This window comes from Protopterus annectens, chromosome 12.part0, assembly GCF_019279795.1.
Source record: "Protopterus annectens isolate FY-2018-M chromosome 12.part0, PAN1.0, whole genome shotgun sequence".
Classification (NCBI taxonomy): Eukaryota; Metazoa; Chordata; order Ceratodontiformes; family Protopteridae; genus Protopterus; species Protopterus annectens.
In genome coordinates this window covers 553,062,395-553,083,146 of record NC_056746.1, presented here as the reverse complement: position 1 = coordinate 553,083,146, position 20,752 = coordinate 553,062,395, and positions in this window count along the sequence as shown.

The following is a 20,752-nucleotide window of genomic DNA, read 5'->3' as shown; positions in this document are numbered from 1 at the left end:
TTTGTAGTGGGATCATGTGAGATGAGAGTACCATTATTTGAGGAAATGGTAAAGTTTAAAGGGGGGGACCGAGTGGTGGGGGAGAAGAGGAGGAGTTTTGTTTTTTTTTTTGCAAAGGAAAGAAACCCGTCTAAAAAAACATGTAGAAGAGAAGAGGAGGAGTTTTTTTTGTTTTTGATTTAGAGAGGAGAAAAACCCCTAAAAAACATGTTTCTACAGTATTAAAGGTATTTTGGGTCAGTGAGATCAGTTCTGTAGAGGATGGTGCCGAGGAGATAAGGGTTGAATCATCTGCGTATTGTATGCAGGTTGCTTGTGGGATTGCAGTCTGAAGATCGTTAATAAAGAGGGAGAACAGAAGTGGACCAAGAATGGGTCATTATTATTAGCCATTTATTTTACTATTCCAGGTTAAACACTTACTTTGATATTCCAGCATTTATAAGAATTTTAATTTGAGGCTGACTCTGTAATTCTGGCAGTACACAGCCGTTACATGAGTAAGTAAAGATTGTGAACATTGTCTGCCATCAATATTACTTGTATGTGCATAGGATAAAGGTTTTATACCCGTAGGTGATTAGCATGTGTGCTATTCATTGCCTCTTGGCCAGGGTGAGGGCATATCATTCATGACTATGTCTACCATCGCTCACAGCTGCTGGTGGTTCCCCCTCTGACTCCTCACCTGTGTGTGTCTGTGGTGACTTAACCAGTGGTGGTAATATATGTGCTCCTCCCCCTTGGTGTTCCTGCTGAAGCTGCTTTCTCAGAATTATATTATGAAGGATGGCACAGACAGTGAAATTTTCAGCACAAGTATGGAGATTATATTGCAGGGCTCCCACAGATGTATCTAGACACTGGAACCACGACTTCAGCAGTCCAAACACACAGTCTATGATAGTTCTTATTTGAGCATGTGACTCATCATAGCGTTTTTCGGTGGGTGGGTGTGCGTTTCTAATGGATGTCATATGCCATGGCTCAAGTGCATAACCTGCATCTCCCAGTAAATGACCCCCATGAGATATCCCCCCTAGAAAACCCCTGATAGAGTTGAAAGTTGTGCCAGATATGAGAATTGTGGTAACTGCCTGGATTGCCAGCAAACACATTCAGGTTTATTCCCCTTAACATTACACATAACCTAGCAGTTAATCGAGTGGAAGCCCTTTCTGTTCATGTACACCATTCCCTGTTCCCCAGGTGGCACTTTGATTTCAATGTGCATGCAGTCTATGGCACTCAAGACTTCAGGGTAGTGTGCTACAGGGTAGAAATCCTGCATAGTCATAGCTCTGTCCTCAGGTGTACAAAGAAAATGTATCCATACACTGGCATGTTGTAGCATAGCACTTGTGAACTGATGTAGGATCCTGAATGATGATGCCTGTGACACCATCAGCATATCCCCTGTTGGTCTCTGGAAGGTTCCTGTAGCTAATATTCTAAGTGGTACACATATCTTAGTCTCCACAGATATTGGATCTCCTTGGTTTGCTCTTGCTCTCAGTTGAGGACAACAGAGGTTTCAGAGTTCCTGTAGCGTGTCTCTATCCACCTTGTAGTGCTCTACAATTTCCACCTCATGCAGACCATGAAAAGTTAAATGGCATCTAAACTCCCTTCTCCTTCTTGGCTGAGGTCTATTAGCAGCAACAGCAGGAACAGCATCAGCAGCATAGACTTGGGCCTGTTGCACACACACATATATAACAGTAACAGCAGTCCCTAACATTGTTTCCATGTAGAGTAGTTTATGTGGCTGTATTCCAATAGGTTTTGGAATCCACAGACAAAAGCTGCCCTGAGTCTGCATTATTGCTTTATAGCTTTTTGAATAGCTCCTCCATCTTGGATTGGTTGATTAGCATACAATTCAGTTGCTTATGCAGTTATTAGCATGCCATGATGTTTACTGTGTTTGTGTGGCTTTACACACCATGTGGAGATGCTTACTGAATACAAAATAGTGTGCCACAATGTGCGCATCATGGCGTGACAAACACATGATTTTAGTGCACTGTGTAGGCTTTACTGAATCTAGCCCACTGTTTGGGATAATGTTTATAATCTTAGTGCAGCAGCAGCACACCGCTGTCAAACTACACTATGGTCATAATATTCTAAGCAATACACAAACACACTACCACAGTCCAGTATTCCTCATTATCATATTTTTTTTACTACAGTCAGACAGCTCTGGTGTACACAGTCAGTGTAGTGAATATACTTAATGGGTACGGAGGTCATCTGTAGCTAGGGATGATTTACTCCTGCGTTTGACTGATCACCACTTAACAACAGTCCTTGATCTGGAATTATTGTGTCACACAATGTATTGTACTAGCTGAAATCAGTGTAAAACTATTATTGTTATGGCTTATGCTTGCCTGTGTGTGTTTAGGAGGACTGCAGTATATTTAGAAGTTACATGTTGGCCATCATTTCTTTCACTTTCCATCATAGACTTCTGTCTGCATTGCACATAAATGTCTAGCTTTGGTTGTGTGGCATTTGAAAGATGTGTGTGAACAACTAATCATTGGCACAATCATACAGTATGTAATGGTGCCACCTAGCACCATTTGTTTCTGGTTGATTTCTCATGTATGTCTTTTTCTATTTGGAGTTTGCTAGCTCTCTGTATCTATGTGGGCTTATCCATGTACTGTGATTTTTACCAATATCCCAAAGACATGCCATAGGTGAAATGAAGTTCCTAAGGTTTACCTGTAGATAAGCATGCAGCATGTTCATGTGCTTGGGCATTTATAGTTGACTTACCTTCTAAGGAGCAGTTATTTGTCACACACATACTGACACTGGCCCTGACAAGCCAGGTGTGTCACAGGTGCAGTGTCAGTGTATCTAAGTGTAAGTCTGTGTGTGTGGTAAAAAAATAATACCAGAAGTTTTTATCTGTGTACGTATATGATAACATGTATCTGTGCACATACATGATATTGCCAAACACATAAACAGCTCTACTGGCTAGCAGTAGAAGAAAAAAGTTAGTTATCAAAAACATTCCATAAAATGCATTACAGAGCATCCATACCATCAGATCTTCTGGGACCCTTGAAGGCCTGGTAGCTAGCACATTGCAGGCTGACATACCTTACTATATGGAGACAGACATTGTTGGTCTCTTAGAAAATGTGTCTCAGCCAGGTACGTGCCTTGTACTGAGTAGCATACTACTTTCATTAGGATGAAGCCATGGTATGAAGAAAAGATGACTGACTTCAATAATCGGTTTAATTTCTGGTGTCTTTCCAGGGGGATTCATCGTTAGCAAACCACATTGTTTTGCAAAAGATAGTCTGCACTTGTCTCCCATAGACTTCTAAATTTTGGTTAAAACTTTACCCACCCCCTTAGTACCTCTTTCAGGCAATGCCAAATTGATAAACTTATTGACATAGCAAATAAAACCCAAAGAAACCTAAAGGTTCTACTGCTCAATGCTAGGAGCCTAAACAGGAAACACAACACCATATGAGCTCTCCTAACTCTGGATAGTATAGACATCTGTGCCATTGCCGAGACATGGTTCAAATGTGCAGAAATACTTATTCAGTACAAGGCATCATTGTCTTCAGTACATTTAGGCATTCAGCTGCACAGACAGGAACAAAAGGTGGAGGAGTCTCAATATATATTAGCAACAGGCATAACTCTACATTGGTTAAATAGAATGATGCGCCCTGGAATTTATTCCCATGCAAATTGCCATAGTCAAAGTCCCTTACCATATCCTAGCAAGGTATAGGTCTCCCTCTATGTCCTCAGAATCCCAGAGCTCATACCTAGACCTACTGGAGATATTCAGTATTAAACCAAATATCATATTCATGGGAGACTATAACTATCCCTCTGTAGACTGGGAAGCACATACTGCCTCATATTAGTGGCACAATGATTTCTGGACTTTATTAACACAAATACCCTTGACCATGTGCACACATCCATGAGAGGTCCGAACATCTGGACCTGGTACTCACAAATATGGAAGAGTGCTGTACTCCCATTTTCACATCCACAGTGGTAATGTCAAAATCACTTTCCCTCCCAGCCCCGATATCACAGCAGCCTATGTGGAATTGTTCATAGAGACCCTGTACAGCCATGTAAATGACTGCATAGACTATGCTGCACTTACTAGAAATACACACAAAAAAACACACTGGTGGAATCTTAACTTTAGTAGGGTATAGGTTCATAGATGTGTACTAAGTTAATGACCACAAGGACCTTTTTAAGCCTAGTCATGCATCTCAAATATCTGACAATTTCTGGTACCCTTGGTAAGGTGTAAGCAGAGACTTGGGAGATGAAACATTTACAAGCAGGAGCCATGAAGATGAGACATAGGTGCTAAACCAAGGATGCATTTTCTGTTCCCCATCCAGTTGTCCAAGTTAGGAAGAACTCTGCTTCACAGGAATGGGGAGTCTGCTCCAGAGAAGGGATAGTCTCTGGGATACATACCTGTGTCTCCAGCAGGTCCTATGTATATCACATGCAAGATTTAAATCTTTAAAACTGGTAATTCCAGTGATTTTTTTTTTTTTTTTGTGGATATGCAGGAGGTCCATCAGAGTGGTGTCTGACACTGTCTTGTATGCCAGGCATAGAGCTCCCCTCAACAGTCTGTAGGAGACGGAATACAGGGATACAGATTTGAGGTGGTCTGCAGAGGACATATTACTTACACCCTGTATTCTCTTAGTGAGAAACCTTGTGAATGTTCCAGTTGTGCTCATTGAGAGGTCTGATGAATGCTGAACACAGTGGAACATCGACCTGCTTGGGACTTGATGCCATACCTTTGTTTATAGGTTGGACAACCTTGAATTATTTTCTCACTACTGTAGACACATTATGGTGATATCTGTCCCCAAGTCCCAGACTCTTAGGGGTGTGTTATCAGTATGTTAGTTACCAGGGGTTGATGATTTCATGAAGGATAACTATAATGCATTTCTTGGTGTTTAGTTTTACTCCATGGCTCTGACACAATTATTTGTTTGTGTCAGCCTTTCCTAGGTATCACTTCTAATAGTAGGTTCCTTATTAGTTCCTGAGTAGTCGAACAGTCCAGGGGGATTTTTGGACTTTATTTTTGCATCAAATGACAAGGTTTTGTGTTCTGACCTTGCCAGAGCTCTCTGTATCTTTAAACCAAGTGTTAGTGACTGCACAGACATCAACATTCTCTGGGGTGTGAAGAGCTTGTAGGAGGTGGAATTTTTTTTTTTTTGATTTCCTAAAATGAAATGATCAATTTTTATTTTTTTTTTTTTTTTTTTTGATTTGCTCTGTCAGAAGTGCTTTCAGTTTGTCATTGCCTAAAAAAGTACTATGGGGGGGGACAATATCATAGCTAATATTCGTGACCATCTCCTTCATGCTGATATATAATATACCCCCCCTGACCAGAAAAAAAAAGAAAAATTAATATTATTCAGTTCTTTCTATTGTTTGTTTTGTGGCATCATCCTTGGAGAAGGTAAAATGCTGCTGAATACTTGGCTCATACCAGCCTGAAACACATATTCCTAGAGCTCCACGATGCATTTCTTCATATACTCTGGCAAGATACATCTCAGATCATTTACACCCACATGGACTATGGTGGAGTAATACTGGTACTTGTGGTCCAATGAGGTGAGTATGTGCATAATGTGGTGGATCCTGGCCCTTGATAAGCAACTAACCATGAGTATCTCTTTAATCAGGCTGATGAGAGCTATGTGTATTTGAGGTTTAGGAAGGTCACATTTAAGTACTTCAGCATCTGTGGCTCTAATGTTATCCACTAATTTGATAAGACATATAGCAAGAATGTTCATATCTCTGGCAACAGACCCTTTTTTATTTATTAGAAGGTTAGTATAGTTGAAAAGCTCACCAAACTGGGCATAACCCCCTACATAACTCTCTGGATTGCCAACTGGCTCACAATCAGGAACCAAGAAGACAGGATTGATGATACCACCTCCACTAAGATTCCAGTCACCAGCGGGGCACCTCAGGATTCCATGCTAGGATCACTCCTATTTGGTATCTACTTCATGGAGATAAAGGCTAGTGACAAGAGGCTTTAGATGAACAAGTTCCTAGTTGACTGCAAATTGGAAGCTATCATAGATTCCCCCTATGCCTCAAGCATCTTACAACACAGACAGATAATTAGTGCTAAAGTCACTGATTAAAATTCAATGGCATGAAATGTGTTATAGTACCTTTTGGGAAAACTGCAATTCAAGCTAATTACTTCATTGATAAGGCACTCTTAGATGTTGTACTAGTAGTCAGGGATCTGGGAGCATATTTAGACAGTCATCTGGTGTTTGATCAACATGTGGCCAAGGTAGTAAGAAAATCATTATATGTCACCAAACTTAAGGAAGGGCATGCCATCCAGGTCAAAGAAAGCCATAACACCACTCTATTTAGCACTTATCAGAGCCATAATTGAGTATGCCCACTTCACCATGTACCTCACCAGGCATATGCAACAGATGGAATGCCCACAATGGTTCTTTACCATGAAAATCCAGGATATAAACTCATTGTCCTTTATAGATCACCTTAAAGCCCTATCTCTATACTATGTCTCCTACAGGTTACTGAGAGGTGATTGCACATCTGTAAAACAAACAGCATCAGAACTACTAGAGCCAAGGATTTGAAGGATTTGAATTTTGCTTGTAGCATAAATAAGACATGTTGGTGAGACATATATTTGTCTCAGAAAATCCCCATGCTCTCGAACAGGCTCCCCATCCATGTGAAGCAGAGTCCATCCCTAACACTATTTAAGTGTAACCTTGACCAATGGATGGGAAACCGGGAATTCACCCCAAGGTCTTTCCCCATGTCTCTGATAGACAGAGGCAGACAGTAATGTCCAGACTAACACCCCCCTCCGCATAACCTCTAGAAACTTTCTAACTAATATACCTCCTCCTAATAAATGCCCATGATAAATAGGGATACAATTGTGTTGGACTGCATGACTAGGATTATTATGGACTTTGTGGTCGTTAACCTAGTATATACACATGAATCTACAAGTGTATTTTGATACAGGCTTAGCAGTGATCACTGTCCTGAAATCCACCTAGTCTAAAACAGCCTTGCTTTGAGCTGTGCACAGAAGGCCACTGTAGCTTGTATGGGAGGAGGGATCTGAGGAAGATGTAATCACTTTTTCTCTAATTTTTCTTACAATCCTCAGAGGTATACATAGAAGATGATTAGAGCTTGTGTGGTTGCTGTAGGTGTTATTTCTGAAATTTTCCTCATAAACCCCAAAGCTGTGCACAGAAGGTTGCTATAGCTTGTGTTGGGGCTGAGGACAGTTAGCAGATTATTTTTTAAACTTTTTTCACAAATCTCAGAGGTGTGTAGAGAAGGTCACTACAGTTTATCCAGGGCAGAGTATTGTCTAGGAGCAATAAGTTGGAACACATTACTATGAGTGATGTTTTTACACTTTCCTTACAAACATCAAATTCATATATAGGTGGATATCTTTGGGTGTCAGGATAAGTAGGCATGATGTTTACATATACATATATATATATATATATATATATATATATATATATATATATATATATATATATATATATATATATATATATATATATATATATATCTGACAGTAACATATTGAAATATGTGATTCTGTTTCATTTGTTCTTTGAGTTTCATCACAACCTGACATCAGAGGGGTACAGAAAAGGTAGCTGTTTTATAGGTTCATAGGTTGGTACTAGGCTATTGGCCCTAGGGCCTATACAAGCCTAACCATAACAATTCCCTGGCTATTTCTTCCCACAGTATTTACTTCCTGGACCCCTGTCTAGCAGGGTGACTGACGTGATCCCCATTGGTTTGTGGGTATAGTGGCAAGGACACATGCTGTATATGACAGCATTAACTTGAAATATATGACATTAGCCATTTATGCTTTCACGTTCCTCCCAATCTAACATCAGAGGGGAACACAGAAGTTGGTCTTTATGAGACAGACAATTCCCAGATATGCTTAAGTTTCCCTTGAAAGAATTTCTCTTCTCACTTTATTGTAAACTGCTTTTCTGTCAGCTTTGAACATTAAGCACTGGGTAGAATTTATTTCTGACTTTATTGTAGACTACAATTTTGTTAGCTTTGAACATTAAGCACTGGGTAGAATTTATTTCTGACTTTATTGTAGACTACAATTTTGTCAGCTTTAAACATTAAGTCATGGATAAAATGTATTTCTTCCCTGAAAGAAAAATAAAATATGACCAGTATTCTTTCCTTTTTCATGATTTTTGTTCATGAGATCATTCACTCAAAACATTGGAAGAAGTTCTAAAATTAACTTCAGAGTATGCATAATCCCAAGAAATCCAGAGGGCATGTAGCCTCCCAGATCCCTAACTTAATGTGGTAGTTTACTCCACAGCTATTAAAGTGCAGTCATATTCACAGATTCATAGATTGTTACTAGGCTAACAACCCTGGAGGGGGACTTTCTAAGTCTATCCAAGTTTTCCCAGAAGAATAATAACATCCTATTTCCAAGCCAGACAGTGAGGGGCAGGCATTTAAAAGCTATCTCTGTCCATAAGGGACATGGGCGCTAGGTCCGGTGTAAATTTTGTATTCCCCATCCACTGGTCTAGGTTGCACTTAAATAGGGTAATAGACAAACTTGGCTTCACATGGATGGGAAGCCTGTTCCTAGAAGGTGCAGTCTCTGGGACAAATATCTGTCTCTTCAGCATGTTCTGTTAAGTCACAGACAAAATTCATGTCCCTAAACCTTGTATTTATGGTTCTGTTTGACTTACAAATATGCAGGAGATTTATAAGTGGGGGGTTTACAGATGCCTTGCAAGCCAAGCATATATCATCCTTCAGCAATCTTAGGAGACTGAGGAGAGGAAAATGGCTTTAAGGTGCTCTGTATATGACAGGTTTGTTACATCTTGTATTCTTTTTGTAGGGAACCTTTGAGGATGCTCTGGTTGCTGCATATACATGGTCAGTTAATGAACAAAGGGAGCACTCTGTTCTGTGATTGGTCTGATAAGGACAGAGTACAGTGGGATAATGACCTCTTTGGACCTAAATGCCATGCCCTTACTTATAAGTTGTGCAACATAAAAGGAATTCCTTACTACTGTGGCCATGTAGTGGTTGAATGTAAGGCTACTGTCTATGCGCATATGCACATACCCAGATCCCTGACCAATGTGTCAAATCTTAGGGGCATATTATCAACATGGCAATTAGCTGGGATGGTTGACTTCCCAAAGGGTACAATTATGGATTTTTTAGCATTGAGTTTAAGACCATGGCTTTGGTGTTATTTGCTAATCAGAGATAGGCCTTCTTGAAGAATGCTAGTGTCTGTGGGTAGAGAGGAGTGTCAGTTATATCCCCCTGTTTGCAATCATCTGCAAACTTAATCAGCCATAAAAATGTAATGTTTGCTTCCACTTCAGATAAATAGATGCCAAAAAGGAGAAAGATCAGTACCGAGCTCTGGGGGACACCACCAGTGACTGGCCTTTTGGTAGAGGTGGCCTCAATTATTTTGACCTCTTGGGTCTGTCAGTGAGCCATTTGGCTATCCAGTGGGTGTAAAAGGGTTTATACCTATTTTAATGAGCTTGTCTATAATGCCCTAGTGGGTTATTTTATCAAAAGCCTTGGTCAGGTCATGGTAAGCTGTGTGCACAGTCTTGCCCTCATCCATTACTTTGATGACTCTCTCAAAGAAGTCCACCAGCCATAATAGATGACCTTTCTTTAACAAAAGAACTTCAATATATATATATATAATGGGTATATATAGATGTAATACATATGTATGTTATTGTTGCACTGATGAAGGCTGATTGCCGAAACTGTTATGCTTAACTTTCACCCTTGAGGTGTTTGGTGTGCATTTATGCCTAAGTTTGGGCTGAATTAAACTTTTTATGCCAAAGACCTGATTTGGAGTGCTGGCCCTTTTTTATTTTCCTTTCTTTAACAATGTCAAACTTTAATGGGTTCAGCATTTTACCTATGGCCTCATTTATCATGTCCATGATGACTCTTTTCATGACCTTAGATATGAGCCTGGTCAGTCTTATGGGCCTGTAGTTAGCCAGATCTGTGGTTGGACCTTCTTTATGTAGAGAAATAATTGTAGCCATCTTCCATTCCTTGGGCACAAAATCTAACTATAGGTTCTAGTTGGAAAGCGATTCTAGGGGACCAGAGAGGTCATGTTTCATGCTATTTTGTAAGCATCCTGGGATGTTACAGGGCCCCTTCAATGTAGTGTGTTTGGCCCTGGAAAGTGCATTGATGACCTGCTCCCTAATAATAGTTGGTGGATTTGTGGTATGCCATATATCCTTTGGACTATCAGGAGTGAGTGGGAGAGAAATTTGAGAACCTGGAAGTCAAAAGGTTGGCAATGGCTTCCAGTTCAGTATGGGTGATACCATTTACAATAAATTTTATGGAATATTGTGTATTTCTCTTGAATTTATTGACATAGCTGTAGAAAGCTTTGTGGTGGTCCTTTGAGCAAGAAGCTATTTTTTCTTCAAATTTAGCCTTTGAAATATTAATTAATGCTCTTAGCTACCTGTTTAGATTGTCAGAGGGCTTTTAGTATGTTGGGCTTTGATTCTCCTATGCTTGTCCAAGATTTTTTCTTCTGTTCTATAACTGCTTGATATTGTGATTTCAACAGGGTGACTTGCCTTTTGAGTTTATCTTAGTCTTAATACCAATGGGCACAGTTTGCTCTATACAGCTATCAATATTACTGTACAGAGACTTTGTAAATAACTCATGCAATGATGTTTACTGGGTATAGGGGAGCTTGGAATTTAGCCAAGGTGTCACTTCGTAGAGAGGTTAGCCTTGGAATACTTCCTAAAGATTTTTAGTTTCATTGGGCCCCAGATTTAATTTCATTTCAAGCAATACTGCCTTATGGTCAGATTTGATGACTGTGGACATTACATTGGGTGAGGAACATCACTCACTTATGTTCACTATTACAAGGTCAAGGATATTTCTATGCCTGGTAGGAGAATATACCAACTGTTCCAGGATGTTGACTTTAACAAAGATTAGGAATCACTAGGCTTGTGAATTATAAGTGATGTAGGATTACCAGTCTATAGAGAGGTAGTTGAGATCTCCCATGAAGATCATATTGAGTTGAATGGTGAGGGACTCTAGTGCATTGAGACAGGCAGTATGGTTTTCTTGGGAAATGGAGGGGGACCTATAAGTTGCAAGGATGTGGCATGAGACCCTGTTTATGGTGAGTTACACATGTATGAGTTCCATTGGGTCATATACTTTAACTAGTCTGGATTTTAGCTTGCTTTTAATGTAGACTATGCCTCCTCGGGTCTATATTATAAGATCGATGTTTGAAAATATTGAACAACATATGGTCGACACCATATGGTTAATGTGTTTTTCTGAAGAATATGAAATCTGAAACTCAAATGCATGTCATTATTTAGTGACTTCAATCCTTAGGTCATGCCAGTGATTTGTCAAAAAAAACTTTTTTTTTATGAGGACAGATCAAAAATATAAGGCAAAATTATGGGTATTCCATAAAAACCTTTACAGTTGAGAGGTATGACAAGCACACACACCCTATCTCCCTCTTACACCCCCTCTCCCATACCGCTCAAACTCTTAGAGCAAGAAATCTGGACAAAGACACAAATAATAGGGGGACAAAGGCCCCAAAATAGGGACATCTTTTAAATATTGTTCTTACAAACTTTGAAAGTTGAGAGAACAAGTTTTGCATCAGTTTGAATTTTCTGAAGGATATGAAGTCTAAATCTCAAATGTCTGCCATTATTTTATGATTTCAGTCCTCAATATTAGCCAGTGATTTGCCACAAAAACATAATTTTATGAGATACAGACCAAAATATGAGACATACACGCACACACACACACACACACACACACACACACACACACACACACACACACACACACACACACACACACACACACACACACACACACACTCACACACACACACACACACACACACACACACACACACACACACACACACACACACTCACACACACACACACACACACACACACACACACACACACACACACACACACACACACATGAGCACACATGAGCTTATGTGCGCTCGCTTACCTCCCGCTTCTGTGCGACTGGACAGAAAAGGCGTTCTTAAAGAAGAATACCCTTAAAAAAAAAATATATATATATATATATATATATATATATATATATATATTATTTTTTTGCCCTTGTGGCATTTGCCAGAACTGCCAGATGCCCAGTCTGCCCCTGCTTTCATGGACTGGCAGGAAATTTCTACTGGACTGGACCCGGTCCATGGACATTCGCTTGAAAAACAGTGCTGTACACCAGGCACAACACATTTTATTTTCCCCTTCCCAAATGTAATTTTTTATTGAAGCTGTGGGCATGGCACTGAGTGCTTTTGTTTGCCCACATGGAATTTACAGCAGTCATATGTCTCTGCGGATGAATATGACTTCAGCCATGTGTCCTCAACCAAAGATACCACAGAGAAATGTCTCACCGCCTAGAAGCCTGAATCCACTTCACAGATATAAGACGAAAAATATGAATACCTGATAGACATGATGCCATAGGCAAATTATTACAATATATACTGCATACTTTCTGATGCACTTAGAGATATAGGCTATATAATGTATACATTTATAGCCCTCACCTTACACACTTGTAATCCCAGCTCCTCTGTGGCATTACTAGTTATTGCATGCAGTTCAGTAGCCACTGTGTTATAATATAAGGGGTTATATTCCAATGTGTGATACGCAGTCAATTACAAAACTATTGCAGTGAAAGAACACTGTATAGTGCAACAATTGCAGAGTAGTAATGTGCTGACATGTTCGTTCCTCTATATGCAGTTCAGTAGCTGCTGTGTTATATTGATAGCGGTTCTATTCAAATGTGGTGCATGCAATCAATTACAAAACTGTTTTAATGTCACACCACTGCAACCTGCAATACTGCTAAAAATGTACATAAAGACAGTACAGAGGAACACCGTTTTCATGCATGTTAACACATATTTGTGTGTAAGATTTTTAATCTAAATAGAGTTATAAACCTTCCCAGCCCACATGCCCAGAAGTGGGAAAATGTCAATTAAAATGTAACTGAGCTATCGCCAGTAACCAACATGAGCTGAGTTGCTGTAGAGCATATATATCATTGACATGTATGATCAAGTTTTACTGCTGTTTCTCACCTAAAATGGAAAATGCAGAAATAATAAATGCATTAGTTATAGGCCACTTCTCTGCCAACTCTTGCACAAATGTGGTTCTTCATGATGGCCATTATTGTGCATAGGCTGCAGCATGCAAACCTGGTATGTGCACCAATTCCTTGACATTTTTCCTGAGATATGTGAAGGGAAGACATGGCATGTGATGGTGAGAGTAGTGCTCCATTTCGAGTACAGAGCTGGTGTGAGCAGAAGTTGTGGGTATTTGTACACCTTTTCAGAATTTTGTGCTGCATGGCTAGGCTTAAAAGGACCCCACAGGTTGTTAGCTTAGTACACAGCTATGAAACTATGACCCTATGAACAGTTACAGTGAAAGGCTACTGCAAGGAGGCTATACTGGGCCTCAGTACAAGGATGAGGCTTGGAATGATTTGGCCAATGCTGTCACTCATACTACTGGTATCCCATACATGGGTGAAGAGCGGTGTCACCATTATAGTCATATGAAACGCCAAAGTGATGACCTCCTTCACTGATAGGAGGAATAATACAGGACACATGTACAACCTCGGCACCCTCATATTCATGTAATACACTACAGTGACATGGCAACACACATGGACACAAGTCTTCATTACTGTCATTCCTTATGTGTAGCCCTAAAGATATATAAAAAAAAAAAAAAAACAGGGAGGAGCATCAGGAGAGACTACAAAGCCTCAGAGAGGCATGGGGCAGGTATGGATTCAGGATTCAGGTATTAATTATTGCCATGTGAGAATAGCACTGATATTACCAATAGGTAGTCAAGCATGTGGACATCAGGCCCTAAGTGGTTGTTGGGCAACTACATGAGTATGTATATTCATGTGCAAATTTTACTAACTTGTATCATTAGCTTATGTTGTTATAACAGCTCAAGTCTAATGGATCTATGTTCATTCCCACCCCCTTGAAAATGTCTGATATGTATTTTACATTAGTATTGACTATCTGTAATCATATCTTTTAATATCATTTAGTGAGGCCAAATAGACTGTTAATAAAATCATACCCATAAACCTAATTTAAAATCATTACAGTTCATGTAGAATGTTTGTTAAATGTAATTTATGACCTCACACATTTATATCTGGATGTAAATAATCCTAACAATGTATGTGGAATTTGCAATGAGTGTTAACATTGACATTAAAGAAATATTTTTTTTTGTTATGTCTCTTCTGTCACATTCTTTTTCACTATCCTTCATAATATTTATTTATTTTTACATGTTATATATTTGCAATGTTCATTACTGCTGCAACATGATCCCCTGCACAGAGAACTAGACTGGCCATAGTGGCTCAGACCACTTTCCATTCCACATTAAACTGTGATATCAACACCAGCAGCAGAGGCATGCAGCTTTTCTGGGCCACATCCTGCCAGCATTGTCTCCATGCCTATTATACTACCTGCACCACCTGCATCAGGTAGCTCTGCCCCGGGGGCTGGTGCAATGGCACCTACCAAGAAAAGTGCCAGGAAAGGTGGCAGTCATGTCACAAACCAGAAGCTGGCAGGGCTGGTAGAGGAGATAACGGAGTGGGACCTAGGTGCCAAAATTGGCCTTATGGAGGGAATTCCGCAACACATTGCAAAATCACTATCCCATTCAAGATGGCAAGAGACAGTGGTTACAGTTCTGAGGGTGAGGACTAAATTATAACTGTGCTCAGCTATCCCCTGTCATGGTGTCCTCTTCCATTTTTGTGTATATCACCTTCCCTATCTGGCATGTATGTCCTGCATGTCTGCCCCTGCTATCTAACCCGCCATGCATACCTAACCCTAATATGTATAACTTCTCTCCCCAATTTTTCTCTGTTTTAATAATTGGGGGAGGGGAACACCGGAACACCTGTCTCACAAAAAAATTCCATTCCATTCATTGCTCTCCTACCTAACCCTAATATGTCTAACGTCTTTCCCCAATTTTTCTCTGTTTTAAAAGGGGGGGGCACCTGTCTTACAAAAATATTCCATTCCATTCATTGCTCTCCACTTTGCCTATGTGTATGCACTACTCACCTGATTTGGGCAAATTGATCACACAACATTATTAAGTTCTTCTTTCACATCATGTTTGATGTGACTATTCAAATTTCTCTAACTTCTTGTTACATATACATTCATATCTTGTGATGAAATGGATAGATATGGTCCTGTGCCAACATCATCCTGCTCTTTCCTGAATTACTCACCTAGTGTCCAACCCACTACTTGCTACCCATTTTCATCTCTGCCCTATCATCCCATTTCAGACCTGTAATCTGGTAAAAAAAGATGCACCCACCACATGCACAGCCATAAAAGGCTCATAAGCATTATTTTCTATGCCTGTATTCAGCAGGTGTGTGACACTTGACATCAGACAGCAAAGACCACTGCTAGTTCTCTTTCTATAGCAATAACACAAAAAATATTTACACATGCACTAAGACGTTGAAGTTGAGCATCTAAGGTTGGCAGCATTGGGAAAGCAATTCTGACAGAATAAAAGTAATGTCAGTAGTCTTTTTCATAGATTCATAGATTAGTGCTAGACTAACTGCCCTTCCAGGCCATTTTTAAGCCTAGCAAATTATCCCATTTGGTAGTGAAAATTTACTTATTTGTTGGAGTTTAGATTCACTTAACCCATTCCAAGATGTATATTTATATATTACCCTAGTGATATTTGCTTGATCAAAACATAGATGTTTGTGGTGGTCCCATGTATTGGGATAATGCATTTCTGAGCCATGTCTGTCCATTTGTAGTACAGGGGGAAGTAAATTTCCTATTTCCTATACATTGATCCAAGTTATGCTTGAATTTGGTCAGGGACAAGCTTTATTTTACATAGGGAGGGCAAATGTAGCTCTGTCTCCTGAGCTAAAGACCACCAACAGTTCCAAAAGACACTTTATTAACAAAAATAAATCACTGTGTTAGTGCTTTCTGATGAAGTTTGACATGGTTTTAAACAAAAGCGCAAACACAGTGATTTATTTTTGTTAATAAAGTGTCTTTTAGAACTGTTGGATTCATGGTCTTTAGCTGTGGAGACTGAGCTAAATTTGCCCTTCTTATTTTATTTAGTTTGTGGTTGTTTTTTGTTAGTTTGCTGGCTTATTTTATATAGATTGGGAGTCTGTTCCAGAACAGTGGTATCCTTTGAAATATTTATCAGCGTTGATAGCATTTGACTTGTGGATGTAAAGTAAGTCTATCAGTAATGGGTCAAAGGATGCCTTGTATGCTAGACACCAGTCTCCCCCTAACAGTATGTAAGAGACTGAATATAGTGGTAGGGCTTTGAGAGAGCCATATAGGACATACTATTTAAGTAGCGTATCCTTTTAGCAAGGTATCTCTGCAAGCATTCCAGTTGCTGCATGTGCCTGGACAGATGCAAGCCCAAAAAGGACATTATACTCAATTACTGACCTAATGGGGGATGATACAGATGGACAATGACATCTCTGTATCTAGAAACAATCCCCTTGTTTATGAGCTTTGCAGTATAGACCTTCCTTACTGTAGTCAACACATTCTGGTCAAAATGTAGGTCACTGTCCACATAACTACCCTAAGACTGAAAAGTGTTGTTAGAAGTGTGGCTAAATTGTGATTCATGCTCTTCAAGATGCATTCTGGGATATTGTTAGGACTCAGAAAAGCAGTATTATTTGCTTCGACATCTCTTTCTGGATTTGGTTTTATGTGATCACTCGTGGCAAGTTTGCTTTAGGACTTTGTCATGTGTGATTGCTGGTGGTGAGTTGGCTTCAGATATTGTGAGGTAGATGGGGTGAGAAGAGTAAAGTTTGAGCTGAATTTATTAACAAGTAGGTTTGCTATAGCTTCAGCTTCAGTGTAGATAACATTGATTACAGGTAGCTCAGCACATAGTTGCAATGTGTTTCTGTGATTATGAACCTAACTAAAAAGGTCTTGTGACTAGCCTTTGCTTTGGTGTTTATTTTTTCCTTAAATATGGCTTTGGTAAATTCAATTAAGCACATGGTTTGCTTGCTTATTTAATGACAATGGTTCTATCATTTTATGCATTGCTCTTCTTACATTTAGCCAATAATTATTTTTTTTATTGTAAAGCTTGTTGATATTAAAGTTCCATCAAAGGGGTTTGTTTTTGTGGTACACCCTTCCCTTGTTTATACTGAGTACAGTTACATCTCTGCAGGTATTTACATGCTGGTATAGATTAGTGGTGTATGTTTCAATAGTTGCAGTTAGAAAGATAGGATGCTTTTTACTAATGTAAAAGAGCAAAACAAAAAAAAAAGAAAAAGCAAACACTCATATGAGCAAACATTATTTTAATAGCGGTTTTACCAGCAGTCTGTTGAATATGATCTCTTTGTAATGTAGTAAGGGAATTTGCCATTACCCCACTATTGTGTGAATATATATATATATATATATATATATATATATATATATATATATATATATATATATATATATAAAACATTTAATAGAACATAATGAACATGTATTTGGTTTCTTTGTCCTGTAGCAGATAGTTTTGGACAGCCAAGGGAATAAGGTGGCAACTTAAGCTAAATGCATTTGAATATCCTGGCCTGAATGAAGATACTAGCACAAACTGTTTGCTAAAACTCAGGCACTTTGAGGGTTAATTAGTTTTTTAATTGTTTTATTGTTTTTTAATGTTGATTGGTTGAGCATGTTTGAACAGTAATATTTAAACTTGGCTTATCCAGATGGTTTTTGTTCTGAAGAAGTCCCATGAAATTTTATGGGGGACAGAAGTGCTTAATGCTTCTTGTGGTTGTATCCGATAAAGATAACTGCTTCTACTTGAGGTCCTGTTTGTGGCTGCATTTCTTCCTTTGGAGTCTTATTGTATGTTTCTGGTTCTCTAGTTATAATTCTGCTGTACTCGACCCTCATCAGACCACTAATTGAGTACAATGCTCCCTTCTGTATGAACCTTAGCAGACACCTGCCACAACTGGAGGGACCACAGAGGTTACTAACCAAAAGAATACAGGTCCTCCAAAATATGTCATACATGAAAAGGCTGACAGCCCTGTCACTGTACTCTGTATCATACATGCTGCTAAGAGGTGACCTGTGTTTGGCCTACAGAGCAGTCTCTGACCCTGCCCAATGTAAATAATGCACATTCAAAAATCAAATGGGACAAGAGTCACTCACTCCAGGGATCTCAACTGAGCCTGTGGCATTAACAAAACATGTTGGAGAGACAGCTATATCTCCTAGAGATTGCCATTCCTCTGGAATAAGCTCCCATTTCACATGAAACAGAGCTCCTCAATGACCCTATTCAAGCTCAACCTTGACAAATGGATGGGTGACCATAAATTCACCCTAAGGGTGGCACCTATGTCCCTCATGGATATGGGCATTTGATGCTGATCATAGAATTCCTCTGCTAACAATGACCATCTATCTATGGTCAATTAGGGTGCATGCTTTTTTTACATGGCTAGGCTTATAAAGGCCCGAGGGCCATCAGCATTAGCCTAGTAACCTCCTATGACCCTATGAACCTATAATGTATAATTAGCATGAGTCTTACACACATAAATATCATTCCGTATCACATCAGTTCATGTGAAGTTACAAATGTATCACCGTACACATGGATATAAGATGTCAAATTACTATTTGTACTTTCACTGCTGTGTGACAGCTGGCATCAAGTAGCACTTCTATTCATATTTAGGTAATGGTAACTGACATTCTATGTCTTATGGCAAAAACTGATAAAAATTTGCCTTCAGCTGCATTCACATACTACCCCTTGCACCAATATGCTTAGACCTGATGCACAACAGAAAGCAATGGTGATATCAGTATGAGAAGGCAGTAGTTATGATTATAACAGGCTCAATTGTTTAAGGCACTCCTGATATGATGTTGGGTTTATCAATATAGTACATTTTGGATTCTGATCCACAAATTGCCAGTGTCTGCTTCACAAAGTGCATTGCTCATTCTCCCATATATGCATCACGCTTTCTTCAACTGTGTGCTTTTTGACACATGCTGTATAGGTTATTCTGTGGCATCAATGGCTGGTACAGAAATCATGAGATTGTGAGGCAGGCAGGCAGGTTTTCAACTTTGCTGGCATGTACCTTGTATAAATGCGTATGTTATTAATCACTACGAGTATTCTAATTTGTAAAAAAAAAAAATTTTTACTTATATACCCACGGTGGTGGTGCTGCGGTAGCGTTGTCACCTCACAGTAAGACGCTGTCCGGTTCGATTCTCAGCTAGAGCGTCTTCTGCATGGAGACATGCGTGAATGGGTGTACCTTCGTTGAAGGTTGTGCTTCAGGTCTGGCAAGCTGGTACGTAAAAATCAACTGCCAATCATTAGTGGACCGAAGTTCCACTGTGGCGACCCCTAACCGGGAAAAGCCGAAAGACACAAACAAACTTGAAAGAATTGTCTTTTATATACTGAGCTGTCATATTAATTATTTTTTACTTATTGGAGCTTTTCTCCCCGGGATTCTACTGAAAATGGGCATGTATCCAGCCAGACTAGCCCGGTCAACAAATGTAAAATAAAATAAATAAGTAAAATAAATAAATAAATATGCAAAAAAGCAACTGGCTACAGGCAAATATGGCTTATTATGGGGTGTGTGCAATTCTGCATAATGGTAACACTTTCACAGGGGGAGGGTTTTGATTCTCAGGGATTGTACATCCTTTTAAGGCAGGCTGTATGCATTCAAATACACTGTTTGTGTTATCTCTTCAACTGTGTGCTTTCTGACAACTCTATAATTTCTTCTGTGGCATCAGAAACCAGTGCAAGAGTTTAGAAAATATGGGTTAGATAGGCAGATTGGTGTGAAGCAGCAATACCTTCTCAACAAATGTCATGTGTACAGCTCTATCGAATGTGAATTAAATAGACAAGTGTGTGAATCCAGAAGTGTACACTTTATATGAGTGTGTAAAAAAAGATATTGTTGACATGCAGTAATGATTTACTCATCAGATTCCATGTGCATTTCTACTTAGTGATAATACTTTCAAAGGTGAAGGCTTTTACTCCCTTGGGTGTTAACACTCACTTTTAAGGGAGGTCATATGTATTCAAGCACACTGCTCATCTCATCCCTTCAACTGTGTGCTTTTTGACAACTGTGTTACAACATTTCTTTGGCATCAGGTTGTAGTGTGGAGATCTAGAGAATGTGAATTAGGCAAACAGGCAGGTGCTTGACCCAGAAGTGTGGACCTCATATTAGTGTGTTAACAGCAGTTGATGTGCTAGCACAGCTCCCTTATCAGATGGGATGTGAGACAGTTTGATTTTGATAGGTGGATGATTAGGGTCCTCTAAGTGTTGGACTC